Raw genomic sequence first — 13937 nt, forward strand, 5'->3', positions numbered from 1 at the left:
AATCTATCATTAATATTCATGACAGGGTTCCCGACCATTAATCATTGCCGGCCGGAGTGGCCGAGCGGTTCTAGGCGCTTTAGTCTGGAACCGCGCGACCGCTACGGTCGCAGGTTCGAATTCTGCCTCGGGCATGGATGTGTGTGATGTCCTTAGGTTAGTTAGGTTAAGTTGTTCTAAGTTCTAGGGGAGTGATGACCTTAGATGTTAAGTCCCATAGTGCTCAGAGCCATTTGAACCATTAATCATTAATTCGTGAGTGCCAGAAAAGTCACAAAGATGCTTCACACGATCTTAGATTTCTTTCAGCCAGGAATGCCCTTTTTGACTCAGCTAGACATGTTTTGGAAGTAATTCTGTATGGAGAACACAGGCGAACTGTGTTCAGCTCTCAGTGAAGACCGTAATATAATGTGGTAAATAAAGGTAAATGGTATCTTATGTTTCATTTAATAGTGTGTAAAAGCTAGATATGAACCCGAAACCCTGATTCACAAACAGGTATTAAGCTCTAGAAGCACTGTTCCAACAACAACAACAACAACAACGAAACCTAGTGATTAACAGACTTCGAAGAGAATACAAGTAAAAGAAAAATCATTTCTTTCCACATTGATCTAAAAACAGTTCTAATTCATTCTCTTGTATTTACTTGTCAGAGTACTGAGAGGTAGACAGATCACTGTAAAAGGTAGTGACGTCTGCTAGGTCTCACTGTCTTTCCTTCAGTTGTTTCAGCGAAATACCGATAACAAGAGATGTAGGGGATGCACAAAAATACGGAGACATAAAAAGCGGAAACCCTTAGCATGCCTAAATCTATTTAGGAAAACCGTTCGCATCCAAAACAACTTCCAGTCGTACTGGAATTGATAAATACAGATCCTGTATGGTTGTCAAGGGAATCTTATACCATGCTTCCTGCTAAATGGTGGCAGTTTCAGGAAATGATGATGGAGGTGAACGACAATCACACAGCCTTCTTAGATCAAAGGCGGAATAATAGAGCTGGTGACTGTGGTGAGCAGGGCGTTGTCGTCTTGGATCGCAGCACCAACAGGGGAGAAAAACTTTGTACCATAGTATGGACCTGATCAGTCATGTTGTTGCTGTTGTTGTCTTCAGTCCTGAGACTGGTTTGATGCAGCTCTCCATGCTACTCTATCCTGTGCAAGCTTCTTCATCTCCCAGCACCTACTGCAACCTACACCCTTCTGAATCTGCTTAGTGTATTCATCTCTTGGTCTCCCTCTACGATTTTTACCCTCCACGCTGCCCTCCAATACTAAATTGGTGATCCCTTGATGCCTCAGAACATGTCCTATCAACCGGTCCCTTCTTCTTGTCGAGTTGTGCCACAAACTCCTCTTCTCCCCAATTCTATTGAATACCTCCTCATTAGTTATGTGATCTACCCACCTAATCTTCAGCATTCTTCTGTAGCACCACATTTCGATAGCTTCTATTCTCTTCTTGTCCAAACTATTTATCGTCCATGTTTCACTTCCATACATGGCTACACTCCATACAAATACTTTCAGAAATGACTTTGACACTAAAATCTATACGCGATGTTAACAAATTTCTCTTCTTCAGAAACGCTTACTTTGCCGTTGGCAGTCAACATTTTATATCCTCTCTACTTCGTCCATGGACGAGGGCGTGGTCTGCAACACTCTTCACTGGAATGCGATCCTTGTTGTGTATTTCTTGGATGTTCTCTTAATTTTAGCTTGGATATAAACTACACTTTCTCACATGGAAATGGATGGTTCACCGTTGCCATAGTAAGAGGTGGTAGCGGAGTTTCTAGTGTACCTGGTCTTGAAAGTTTTAATGATATAGATGTAATTGCCTATCGTACCTATCATATGTTTGAAATTGGTAATAAAGATTTTGGTAAATCAGCTACACAGAACACTATTCTGAACACTGACTGATACCTGCATCGTATTGAAGATATGGTGCCTTTCGTGGTCAAATAAGAGAGCGCAACCTGCACGGTTGCCCGCCATCTATATTTATGTTCGAGCATGCGTTTCTTCCGATGTTTCGGTATTTTTGTCTAGTATCTGTAGCCTGGACCTCACTACGACACAGAAAAGGTGCTCACCGTCATCTGTGGCACGGCAACGCGTGGTAAACTGAGATTGTCAGGTTGTTGGTAAGGAGTGAAACCGAGGCGGCAGCGAGTTCTGACGGACTCCAGGCGAGAGAGTTCCGGCCTGGCGAATGGATCAGCGTAGCGGAAGGGACGTGACCAGCGCACGGCCAGCTGCCTGCCTTGAGCGTCGAGAAGCGCCGAGCCGGGGGAAAACGCCTGCACCCAGTGGAAAGCGGCTCAGCTACCTACCGGTCATTACGGCTGCGGCTCAGACACTTACTTACTCAAACTGCAAGGAAATCGGTAATGCTGCCATCAAGTCCCCGCGCCATTCACTGTACAATGGTTCAAAAATGGCTCTGAGCACTATGGGACTTAACAGCTGAGGTCATCAGTCCCCTAGACTTAGAACTACTTAAATCTAACTGACCTAAGGACATCACAACCATCCATGCCTGAGGCAGGATTCGAGCCTGCGACCGTAGCGGTCGCGCGGTTCCAGACTGAAGCGCCTAGAACCGCTCGGCCACCCCCGCCGGCCTGCGTTATTTAATGCTTGTAAAATCTGGCCAGTGAACGTGTAAATGGCATTCTCAGTAGAGCAACTCTTTTGAATTCTAGGCTGTGATTTACTGAGGATATTATTGTTTCTCGGGTGGGATACTATTGTAGAATACATCACTTTCTGAAAAATTTTGGAAAATGATGTCGCTAATGAAACAGGTCGGCAATCATCGACGTACCTCTTAACACATTTGTGTGTAGAGCGGATGAACAATGTCATGCTGCAGTCTCTCTGGAAAAATGTCCCGAATCAGTGATGCATTACATATCTCAGATAAGATAGAGCTTACTATACTGGAACAGATCTTCTGTACTCTGTGGGAAACACCATCAAATACATATGAGTTTTAATTTTTGAGGGAAAATATTACTAAACTATACTCCGTGCAAACAGGCCATGAAGGCCCAAAGGATACCGACCGGCCGCCGTGTCATCCTCCCCCAGAGGCGTCACTGGATGGTCATCCATCCAAGTCGTACGCCACCCCGACAGCGCTTGACTTCGGTGATCTGACGGGAACCAGTGTAACCACTGCGCCAAGGCCGTTGGCCGAGGGAAAATGCACTTTTCTTAATTTTAGAGGTGACTGGCGATAGGGAAGCTAGAAAATCTGAATAGGGAAGCACACCGGCCGGCACTGTACAATGGGTTTCAGATTACACTGAAGAGCCAAAGAAACCGGTACACCTGCCTAATATCGTGTAGGGCCCACGCGAGCACGCAGAAGTGCCGCAACACGGCACAGCATAGATTCGACTAATGTCGGACGGACTGGTGGAGAGAACTGAGACCATGAAGAGTTCGAGAGGTTGGAGATTCCCTCTGAACATTACGTTGCAAGGCACCCAGATACGCTTAATAACATTCATGTCTCGGCAGTTTGGTGGCCATGGGAGTGTTAAAACTCGAAAGAGTGTTCCTGTAGCAATTCTGGACGTTGGGGTGGCGCATTGTCCTGTTGGAATTGTCCGTCCGTCGGAATCCACAATGGACATGAATGGATGCAGGTGATTAGACACGATATTTACTTACATGTCACCTGTCAGAGTCGTATCTAGTAGTATCAAGGCTTCCATATACCTCCAACTGCACACGCCCCACACCATTATAGAGAGCTTCCACCAGCTTGAAAATTCCCCTGCTGACATGTTGATTCCAAGGACTTGTGAGGTTCACTCCAGACCCTTACACGTCCATTCGCTCGATACAATTAGGAACGGGACTCGTCCGACCTGGCAACATGTTTCCAGTCGTCAACAGTCCAAAGTCTGAGGTCCCAGGCGAGGCATAAAGCTTTGTAAAAGACGTCATATTTACGCCAGTGACTTGAACACTTTCTTTATTTCACGATTGCAATTTCGGCCTTAGGCCAAAATCAAGAGAAGATTTTATGGCTATTAGGCCATGTCAACCTAAAATGACCTGACACATTTATATGTCGTTGTCATTACTTGATGATGGCCCAAATTGCAATCGTGAAATAAAGAAAGTGTTCCAGTCACTGGCGTTAATATAATGTCTTTTATGAAGTTCTACATGACTGTGAATCCCAGGTATAAAAAGTTAAATAGAGCTTTGTGTCGTGCAGTCATCAAGGGGACACGAGTGGGCGCTGTCTCACGCTTATCGATCATGTTTTGTTGAATGGTTCGCACGCTGACACTTGTTAATTGCCCAGCACCGAAATCTGCAGCGGATTGCGAAAGGGTTGCACTACTGTCACGCTGAACGATTCTCTGCAGCCGTCGATGACCCAGTTCTTGCAGGATCTGTTACCGGCACCAGCGATGTCCGAAATTTGATGTTTTACCAGCTTCCCGATATTCAAGGTACACTCGTGAAATGGTCGTACTGGAAAATCCCCACTTCATTGCTACCTCTAAGATGCTGTGTCCCATAGCTCGTACGCAACGTTCAAACTCATTTAAATCTTGATAACCTGCCACTGTAACAAGTGCGCCAGACACTTGTTACCATACACTACTGGCCATTAAAATTGCAACACCACGAACATGACGAGCTACAGACGCGAAATATAACCGACAGGAAGAAGATACTGTGATATGCAAATGGTCAGCTTTTCAGAGCATTCACACAAAGTTGGCGCCGGTGGCGACACCTACAACGTGCTGACATGAGGAACGTTTGCAACCGATTTCTCATACACAAACAGCAGTTGACCGGCGTTGCCTGATAAAACGTTGTTATGATGCCTCGTGTAAGGAGGAGAAATGCGTACCATTGTGTTTCCGACTGTGATAAAGGTCGGATTGTAGCCTATCGCGATTGCGATTTATCGTATCGCGACATTGCTGCTCGCATTGGTCGAGGTCCAATGACTGTTAGCAGAATATGGAATAGGTGGGTTCAGGAGGTTAATACGGAACGCCGTGCTGGATCCCAATGGCCTCGTGTCACTATCAGTCGAGATGACAGGCATCTTATCCGCATGGCTGTAACGGATCGTGCAGCCACGTCTCGATCCCTGAGTCAAAAGATGGGGACGTCTGGAAGACAACAACCATCTGCACGAAGAGTTCGACGACGTTTGGAGCAACATGGACTACCAGTTGGGAGACCGTGGCTGCGGTTACCCTTGACGCTGCATCACAGACAGGAGCGCCTGCAATGGTGTACTCGACGACGAACCTGGGTGCTCGAATGGCAAAACGTCTTTGGCGACATCGTGGTGAACGCACATTGGAAGCGTGTATTCGCCAAAGCCATACTGGCGTATCACCCGGCGTGATGGTATGGGGTGCCATTGGTTATACGTCTCGCTCACCTCTTGTTGGCATTGACGGCACTTTGAACAGTGGACGCTACATTTGGGATGTGTTACGACCCGTGGCTCCATCCTTCATCCGATCCCTGCGAAACCCTACATTTCAGCAGGATAATGCACGACCGCATGTTTCAGGTCCTGTACGAGCCTTTCTGGATACAGAAAGTGTTCGACTGCTGCCCTGGCCAGCACATTCTCCAGATCTCTCACCAACTGAAAATGTCTGGTCACTGGTGGCCAAGCAACCGGCTCGTCACAAGACGCCAATCACTACTCTTGAACTGTGGTATCGTGTTGAAGCTGCATGGGCAGCTGTACCTGTACACGCCACCCGAGCTCTGTTTGACTCAATGCCCAGGCGTATGAAGGCCGTTATTACGGGCAGAGGTGGTTATTCTGGGTACTGATTTCTCAGGATCTATGCACCCAAATTGCGTGAAAATGTAATCATATGTCAGTTCTAGTATAATACATTTGTCCAATGAATAGCCGTTTATCATCTGCATTTCTTGTTGGTGTAGCAATTTTAATGGCCAGTAGTGTATATAGGCGTTGCCGACCGCGTTGCCGTATTCTGCCTGTTGATGTATCTCTGTATTTGAATGCGCATGACTTTACCACTTACGTTAGCGCTTCAGTGTCTATACGTACAACGAGGCGTAGATCGGTCCGTATTCTTGAAATACCGTTATCTCCAGCCCACATCCGTACTGAAGCGACAACATGCGCTACCTAATATATTCTAAAAATCTGCTATAAATACGTGATTTTTTGGGGGGGCTCATACCTAGGGTTCTATTGTTGATAGAAAGGTAGCCCTACCATGATCTCTGGACTTGTCTCGAATCTAGCGCGTGTGGTATATGATGCGACGAGAAGAGACTCGTACCGCTCGTTCAGCCAACAACTCTCACAGTATGAGATTTTCACTCTGCAGCAGAGTGTGCGCTCATATGAAACTTCCTGGCAGATTAAAACTGTGTGCCGGACCGAGACCTGATCTCGGGACCTTTGCCTTTCGCGGGCAAGTGCTCTACCAACTGAGCTACCGAAGCACGACTCATGCCCCGTCCTCACAGATCTACTTCTGCCAGTACATCGTTTCCTACCTCCCAAACATCACAGAAGCTCGTCTGCGAGCAGTTGCCCGCGAAAGCAAAAGTCCCGAGTTCGGGCGTCGGTGCGGCATAAAGTTTTAATCTGCCACCAAGTTTCAGCTCATACAGTACTACGTAAACAGATCTTTTGTTTTTACCTCTCAGAAAAGTCTGTTTTACGCCTCAGGAGGTAATTACCTCCAGGATTGGAACCGCTGCCTTGTTGTTGTTGTTGTTGTGGTCTTCATTCCTGAGACTTGTTTGATGCAGCTCTCTGTGCTACTCTATCCTGTGCAAGCTTCTTCATCTACCAGTACCTACTGCAAACTACATCCTTCTGAATCTGCTTAGTGTATTCATGTCTTGGTCTCCCTCTACGATTTTTACGCTCCACGCTGCCCTGCAGTACTAAATTGGTGATCCCTTGATGCCTCAGAACATGTCCTACCAACCGGTCCCTTCTTCTTGTCAAGTTGTGCCACAAACTCCTGTTCTCCCCAATTCTATTCAATACCTCCTCATTAGTTACATAATTAACCCATCTAATCTTCAGCATCCTTTTGTAGCACCACATTTCGAAAGCTTCTATTCTGTTTTTGTCTAAACTATTTATCGTCCAAGTTTTCACTTCCGTACATGGCTAGACTCCACACAAATACTTTCAGAAACGACTTCCTGACACTTAAATCTATACTCGATGTTAATAAATTTCTCTTCTTCAGAAACGCTTTCCTTGCCATTGCCAGTCTACATTTTATATCTCCTCTACTTCGATCATCATCTTTTATTTTGCTCTGCAGATAGCAAAATTCCTTTACTACTTTAAGTGTCTCATTTCCTAATCTAACTCCCTCAGCATCACCCGACATAATTCGACTACATTCCATTATCCTCGTTTTGCTTTTGTTGATGTTCATCTTATATCCTCCTTTCAAGACACTGTCCATTCCGATCAACTGCTCTTCCAAGTCCTTTGCTGTCTCTGACAGAATTACAATGTCATCGGCGAACCTCAAAGTTTTTATTTCTTCTCCATGGATTTCAATACCTACTCCGAATTTTTCTTTTGTTTCCTTTACTGCTTGCTCAATATACAGATTGAATAGCATCGGGGACAGGCTACAACCCTGTCTCACTCCCTTCCCAACCACTGCTTCCCTTTCATGCCCCTCGACTCTTATAACTGCCATCTGGTTTCTGTACAAATTTTAAATAGCCTTTCGCTCCCTGTATTTTACCCCTGCCACCTTCAGAATTTCAAAGAGAGTATTCCAGTCAACATTGTCAAAAGCATTCTCTAAGTTTACAATTGCTACAAATGTAAGTTTTCCTTTCCTTAATCTTTCTTCTAAGATAAGTGGTAAGGTCAGTATTCCCTGACGTGTTCCAATATTTTTATGGAATCCAAACTGATCTTCGCCGAGGTCGGCTTCTACCAGTATTTCCGTTCGTCTGTAAAGAGTTCGCGTTAGTATTTTGCAGCTGTGACTTATTAAACTGATAGTTCGGTAATTTTCACATCTGTGAACGCCTGCTTTCTTCGGGATTGGAATTATTATATTCTTCCCGAAGTCCGAGGCAATTTCGCCTGTCTCATACATCTTGCTCACCAGATGGTTTGGAACCACTGCTATCGAAACTGCAACAGTGAATAGATCAGTAAGCAGCTCAGTTAAAGGGAAATGGACATCTCGAAAAAGCCCAGAGACAGACTTTGAGAGATGAAATACTTCAGGTGATCAGCGAAAGAAAGACAAAAAGTTTAGGGTAATTCAGGAATACAGAAATACAAGTCCCTTGAGAACGAATTAAATAGGAAGTGCGGGGAAGGTAAGGCGAAATGGCTGCAGGAAAAATCTGATGAAATCTAAGAAGTAATGACTGTTGAAAAACGCACTCGGCGTGTAGAAAAGTAGAAACAACCTCCACCGAAAGAGCGGTAACATTAAGAAATAATTCAAAAGCCAAGATCGCTTAAATACTGTTTACTAGATGACCGGTTTCAACACGCTAAAGGTGCCATCATCGGATCTGTGAAGATATAACATGACAGGTTTGAGGGAGGGCTTACATGAGTTGTACTGTATATATTACTATTAGTGCAGTACTACATACCTCAATGTAGCTTAACTACAGCGGTCAAGTGTCAAAGAGTTTTATCTTATGACTTCGGTTTTATATATCTGATGGAATAGAATGACCACGAGAGCAGTTGTTTTATAATTTTTATTTCTGCGACAGGGATTTTATATCAGCTGGTCTGCCTCATGTATCGTTATATCCAAATGGTTTATACACGTTAGACTTGGAAGAGCAGTTGAACGAAATGGACAGTGTCTTGAAAGGAGGATATAAGATGAACACAAACAAAAGCAAAACGAGGATAATAGAATGTAGTCGAATTAAGTCGGGTGATGCTGAGGGAATTAGGCTTGGAAATGAGACATTTAAAGTAGTAAAGGAGTTTTGCTATTTGGGGAGCAAAATAACTGATGATGGTCGAAGTAGAGAGGATATAAAATGCAGACTGGCAGTGGCAAGGAAAGCGTTTCTGAAGAAGAGAAATTTGTTAACATCGAGTATAGATTTAAGTGTCAGAAAGTCGTATCTGAAAGTGTTTGTATGGAGTCTAGCCATGTATGGAAGTGAAACATGGACGATAAATAGTTTGGACAAGAAGGGAATAGAAGCTATCGAAATGTGGTGCTACAGAAGAATGCTGAAGATAAGGTGGGTAGATCACATAACTAATCAGGAGGTATTGAATAGAATTGCGGAGAAGAGGAATTTGTGGCACAACTTGGCAAGAAGAAGGGACCGGTTGGTAGGACACGTTCTGAGGCATCAAGGGATCACCAATTTAGTATTGGAGGGCAGCATGGAGGGTAAAAATCGTAGAGGGAGACCAAGAAATGAATACACTAAGCAGAGTCAGAAGGATGTAGGCTGCAGTAGGTACTGGGAGATGAAGAAGCTTGCACAGGATAGAGTAGCATGGAGAGCTGCATCAAACCAGTCTCAGGACTGAAACCACAACTACAACAAGCTACATTCAGGTATGTGATTCTGTAGTAACAGTAATGTATATAGTGTAACTCATGTAAGCCCTCCCTCAAACCTGTCATGTTATGCTTCACAGATACGATGATGGCACTTTTGTGGTAGAAACCGGTTATCTAGAGAACAGTATTTAAGCGATCTTGGCTTTTGAATTATTTCTAGAACAGTGTGATCGCGCCGCAAAACATTGTGTGTCAAACGGCTCTGAGCAATATGGGACTTAACATCTGAGGTCATCAGTCCCCTAGAACTTAGAACTACTTAAACCTAACTAACCTAAGGACATCACACACATCCATGCCCGAGGCAGGATTCGAACCTGCGACCGTACCAGTCGCGTGGTTCCGGACCGAAGCGCCTAGAACCGCTCGGCCACCGAGGCCGGCCATTATGTGTCCTCTGCAAAGGTAATATTAAGACTGAAACGGGAATTACATTGCTGACAGCGAAAAGGGGGCACGTAGAGATAGATAATATTCCAACGGAATTTCTAAAATCATTGCGGGAAGTGACAAAAAAATCGGTTATTCACATTGGAGTGTAGAATGTATGAGGCTGGCGATATACCATCGAACATTCTCAGTAATATTATCCGCACAATTTCGAAGGTAACAGCAGCCGACAGCTGTGAGAAGTATCCCACAATCAGCTTAACAGTTCATGCATCCAGGTCGATGACAACAATACCATAATATAGAAAGGAAAAGAAAATTGAGGATCTGCTTTGGTTTTAGGAAAGGTAAAAGCACCAGAGAGGCGTCGCGGTTCATAATGAAAGCAAGACTAAAAAAAAAAAAAAAAATCAAGATGCGTTGTTACACTACTGGCCATTAAAATTGCTACAGCAGTAAGATGACGTGCGACATAGGCGAAGCCGGCCGTAGTGGCCGAGCGGTTCTGGACGCTACAGCCTGGGACCGAGCGACCGCTACGGTCGCAGGTTCGAATCCTGCCTCGGGCATGGATGTGCGTGATGTCCTTAGGTTAGTTAGGTTTAATTAGTTCTAAGTTCTAGGCGACTGATGACCTCAGAAGTTAAGTCGCATAGTGCTCAGAACCATTTGAACCATTTGACAGAGGCGAAATTTAGCCGACAGGAACAAGATGTTGTGATATGCAAATGATTAGCTTTTCAGAGCATTCACACAAAGTTGGCGCCGGTGGCGACACCTACAACGTGCTGACATGCGGAAAGTTTCCATCCGATTTCTCATACACAAACGGCAGTTGACCAGCGTTGCCTGGTGAAACGTTGTTGTTATGCCTCGTGTAAGGAGGAGAAATGCGCACCATCATGTTTCCGACTTTGATAAAGATCGGATTGTAGCCTATCGCGATTGCGGTTTATCGTATCGCGACATTGCTGCTCGCGTCGGTCGAGATTGAATGACTGTTAGCAGAATATGGAATCGGTGGGTTCAGGAGGGTAATACGGAACGCTGTGCTGGATCCCAACAGCCTCGTATCACTAGCAGTCGAGATGACAGGCATCTTATCCGCACGGCTGTAACGGATCGTGCAGCCACGTCTCGATCCCTGAGTCAACAGGTGGGGACGTTTGCAAGACAACAACCATCTGCACGAACAGTTCGACGACGTTGGCAGCAGCACGGACTATCAGCTCGGAGACCATGGCTGGGAATACCGTTGACGCTGCATCACAGACAGGAGCGCCGGCGATGGAGTACTCGACGACGAACCTGTGTGCACGAAGGATATAACGTCACTTTTTCGGATGAATCCAGGTTCTGTTTACAGCATCATGATGGTCGCATCCGTGTATGGCGACATCGCGGTGAACGCACATTGGAAGCGTGTATTCGTCATCTAGCGTATCACCCGGCGTGATGGTATGGGGTGCCATTGGTTACACGTCTCGGTCACCTCTTGTTCGCACTGACGGCACTTTGAACAGTGGACGTTACATTTCAGATGTGTTACGACCCGTGGCTCTGCCCTTCATTCGATCCCTGCGAAACCCTACATTTCAGCAGGATAATGCACGACCGCATGTTGCAGGTCCTGTACGGGCCTTTCTGGACACAGAAAATGTTCGACTGCTGCCCTGGCCAGCACATTCTCCAGATCTCTCACCAACTGAAAACGTCTGGCCAATGGTGGCCGAGCAACTGGCTCGTCGCAATACGCCTGTCCTACTCTTGATGAACTGTGGTATCGTGTTGAAGCTGCGTGGGCGGCTGTACCTGTACACGCCATCCAAGCTCTGTTTGACTCAATGCCCAGGCGTATCGAGGCCGTTATTACGGCCAGAGGTGATTGTTCAGGGTACTGATTTCTCAGGATCTATGTACCCAAATTGCGTGAAACTGTAATGACATGTCAATTCTCGTATAATATGTTTGTCAAATGAATACCCGTTTATCATTTGCATTTCTTGTTGGTGTAGCAATTTGAATGGCCAGTAGTGTATGTTGCCGCCCTGGAAAAACCCTTCGACAACTTAAAATGGAGCAAGATGTTCGAAATTCTGAGAAAAATACAGGTAAGTTATAGGTGAAGACGGTGATACACATTATGTACAAGAATCGCGAGGGAACAGTAACACAGGAAAACCAAAAAGGAAGTGCTCGATTTAAAAACGGTATAAGACAGTGATGGACATAAAAGAAAGGTTCAGGAATGGAATTAAAATTGCTGAGAGAGAGAGGGGGGGGGGGGGGGGGGGGTGCAGGAGGTGGGGAGAGAGTGAGTGAGAGAGGCAACATATTGTGAAATACCAAATGCAATTGTGTGCTGGAGCATGAAGTATTCAGTTTACTCCAGTAACAGTTCGTTGTCGTTGTACTTACGTGTTTGTATTACGGGTGATGGTGCGGGGAGGGGGGGAAGAGGCCGAACGGAGGTAAGTGGCCCCTGCAGTCATCAGATTTTTTTGCTACAGTGACAGGAAAAACGCGCTCTTGTCACCGTCTGTAAAGTGGAGCCGTGCTTCCTTGTCGCTTGCACGGACACAGCGGTTATGGACGATTTGCGCCCGCCTAGAACGTTTCAACCAATATAACGCGGTCAATAAATCGTGCGCGATACAATAGACCATGGACTGAAACACGAGTCTCCCAGCTTTCGATCGCAGGTATACATAATAGTCTCAATTTGATCAGTATTGGTTAAAAACAGTCTTGGTTGCAATTGCAGTTTTTTATTTTTGAGCGACGCGTTTCGCCTTATTTAGGCATCTTCAGGTTATCTTTTCTAGATGGACGCGAGAGGCAACAAGATCTGCATAACGCGTTCGCGTTCACAGGAGCGAGTGAAAGAGTAAGATGGGGGCTCAGGTAGTGACTACGCGACCGCGTTATGCAAATCTTGTTGCCTCTCGCGTCCATTTAGAAAAGAACCTGAAGATGCCTAAATAAGGTGAAACGCGTCGTTGAAAAATAAAAATATGAAATTGCAGCCCAGACTGTTTTTAACCATTACTGTTAAGCACTGGTTTGCTGTATGCCACATATGATATGGAAGAATTTCAATTTGATCAAATTATAGTTTCTTTATGGAATAAAATGGGGGCAGGGGAAGGAGACAAAAATTTTTAAAATGAAATGACACAATAACAGAGAGTTTACTGGTCTGATAAACATTTAATTTTACGTATGCAGACTCAAGCAGCGAGTGAACATTTTATGGCAAGACTGGGAATCGAACCCGGGTCCCCTGTTTAGGGGGCAAGTGGCCTCCCCACTTTTTTTTTTTTTTTGTTCGTTGCGTTTGGTCTAGGCGGACGTCACAAGACATGCGTTCAAATTGATCGCTGACTCCTTTACTCAGTTTTTTTTTATTACAGAGAGCGAGCAGCCCTCTGACCGAACACGTTGACCTACCGTGCTGGCAGCCCACATTGCCACAGTGATGGTTTACCCAACTGCATGGATTACCCCGGCAGTCTATATACATAAAAATGGTTCAAATGGCTCTGAGCACTATGGGACTTAACATCTATGGTCATCAGTCCCATAGAACTTAGAACTACTTAAACCTAACTAACCTAAGCGCATCACACAACACCCAGTCATCACGATTCTATATACATAAAATCATACACGTATGAGACCAGTAATGTCTCTGACACTGCGTCATTTCATTTGTATAAGTGCCTGCACGTGGGTTTCAGGCTCGATCTGCCATTTACGTTCGGTGCTGGGGTGCTCTTCCAACACATGAAGACTCTGGACATTTCTATACATGTGTTAGGGGGGAATTTAAAGTAGGCTGGGGTCCTACTGAGATTATGCATCGAGAAGGGAGGCGTGCCAGCCTAATCCACGCAGTTGTCTGAACGGCTGCGCCAGTATGGTTTACTAGCAA

The sequence above is a fragment of the Schistocerca americana genome, chromosome 10 (assembly GCF_021461395.2).
Source record: "Schistocerca americana isolate TAMUIC-IGC-003095 chromosome 10, iqSchAmer2.1, whole genome shotgun sequence".
Lineage (NCBI taxonomy): Eukaryota > Metazoa > Arthropoda > Insecta > Orthoptera > Acrididae > Schistocerca > Schistocerca americana.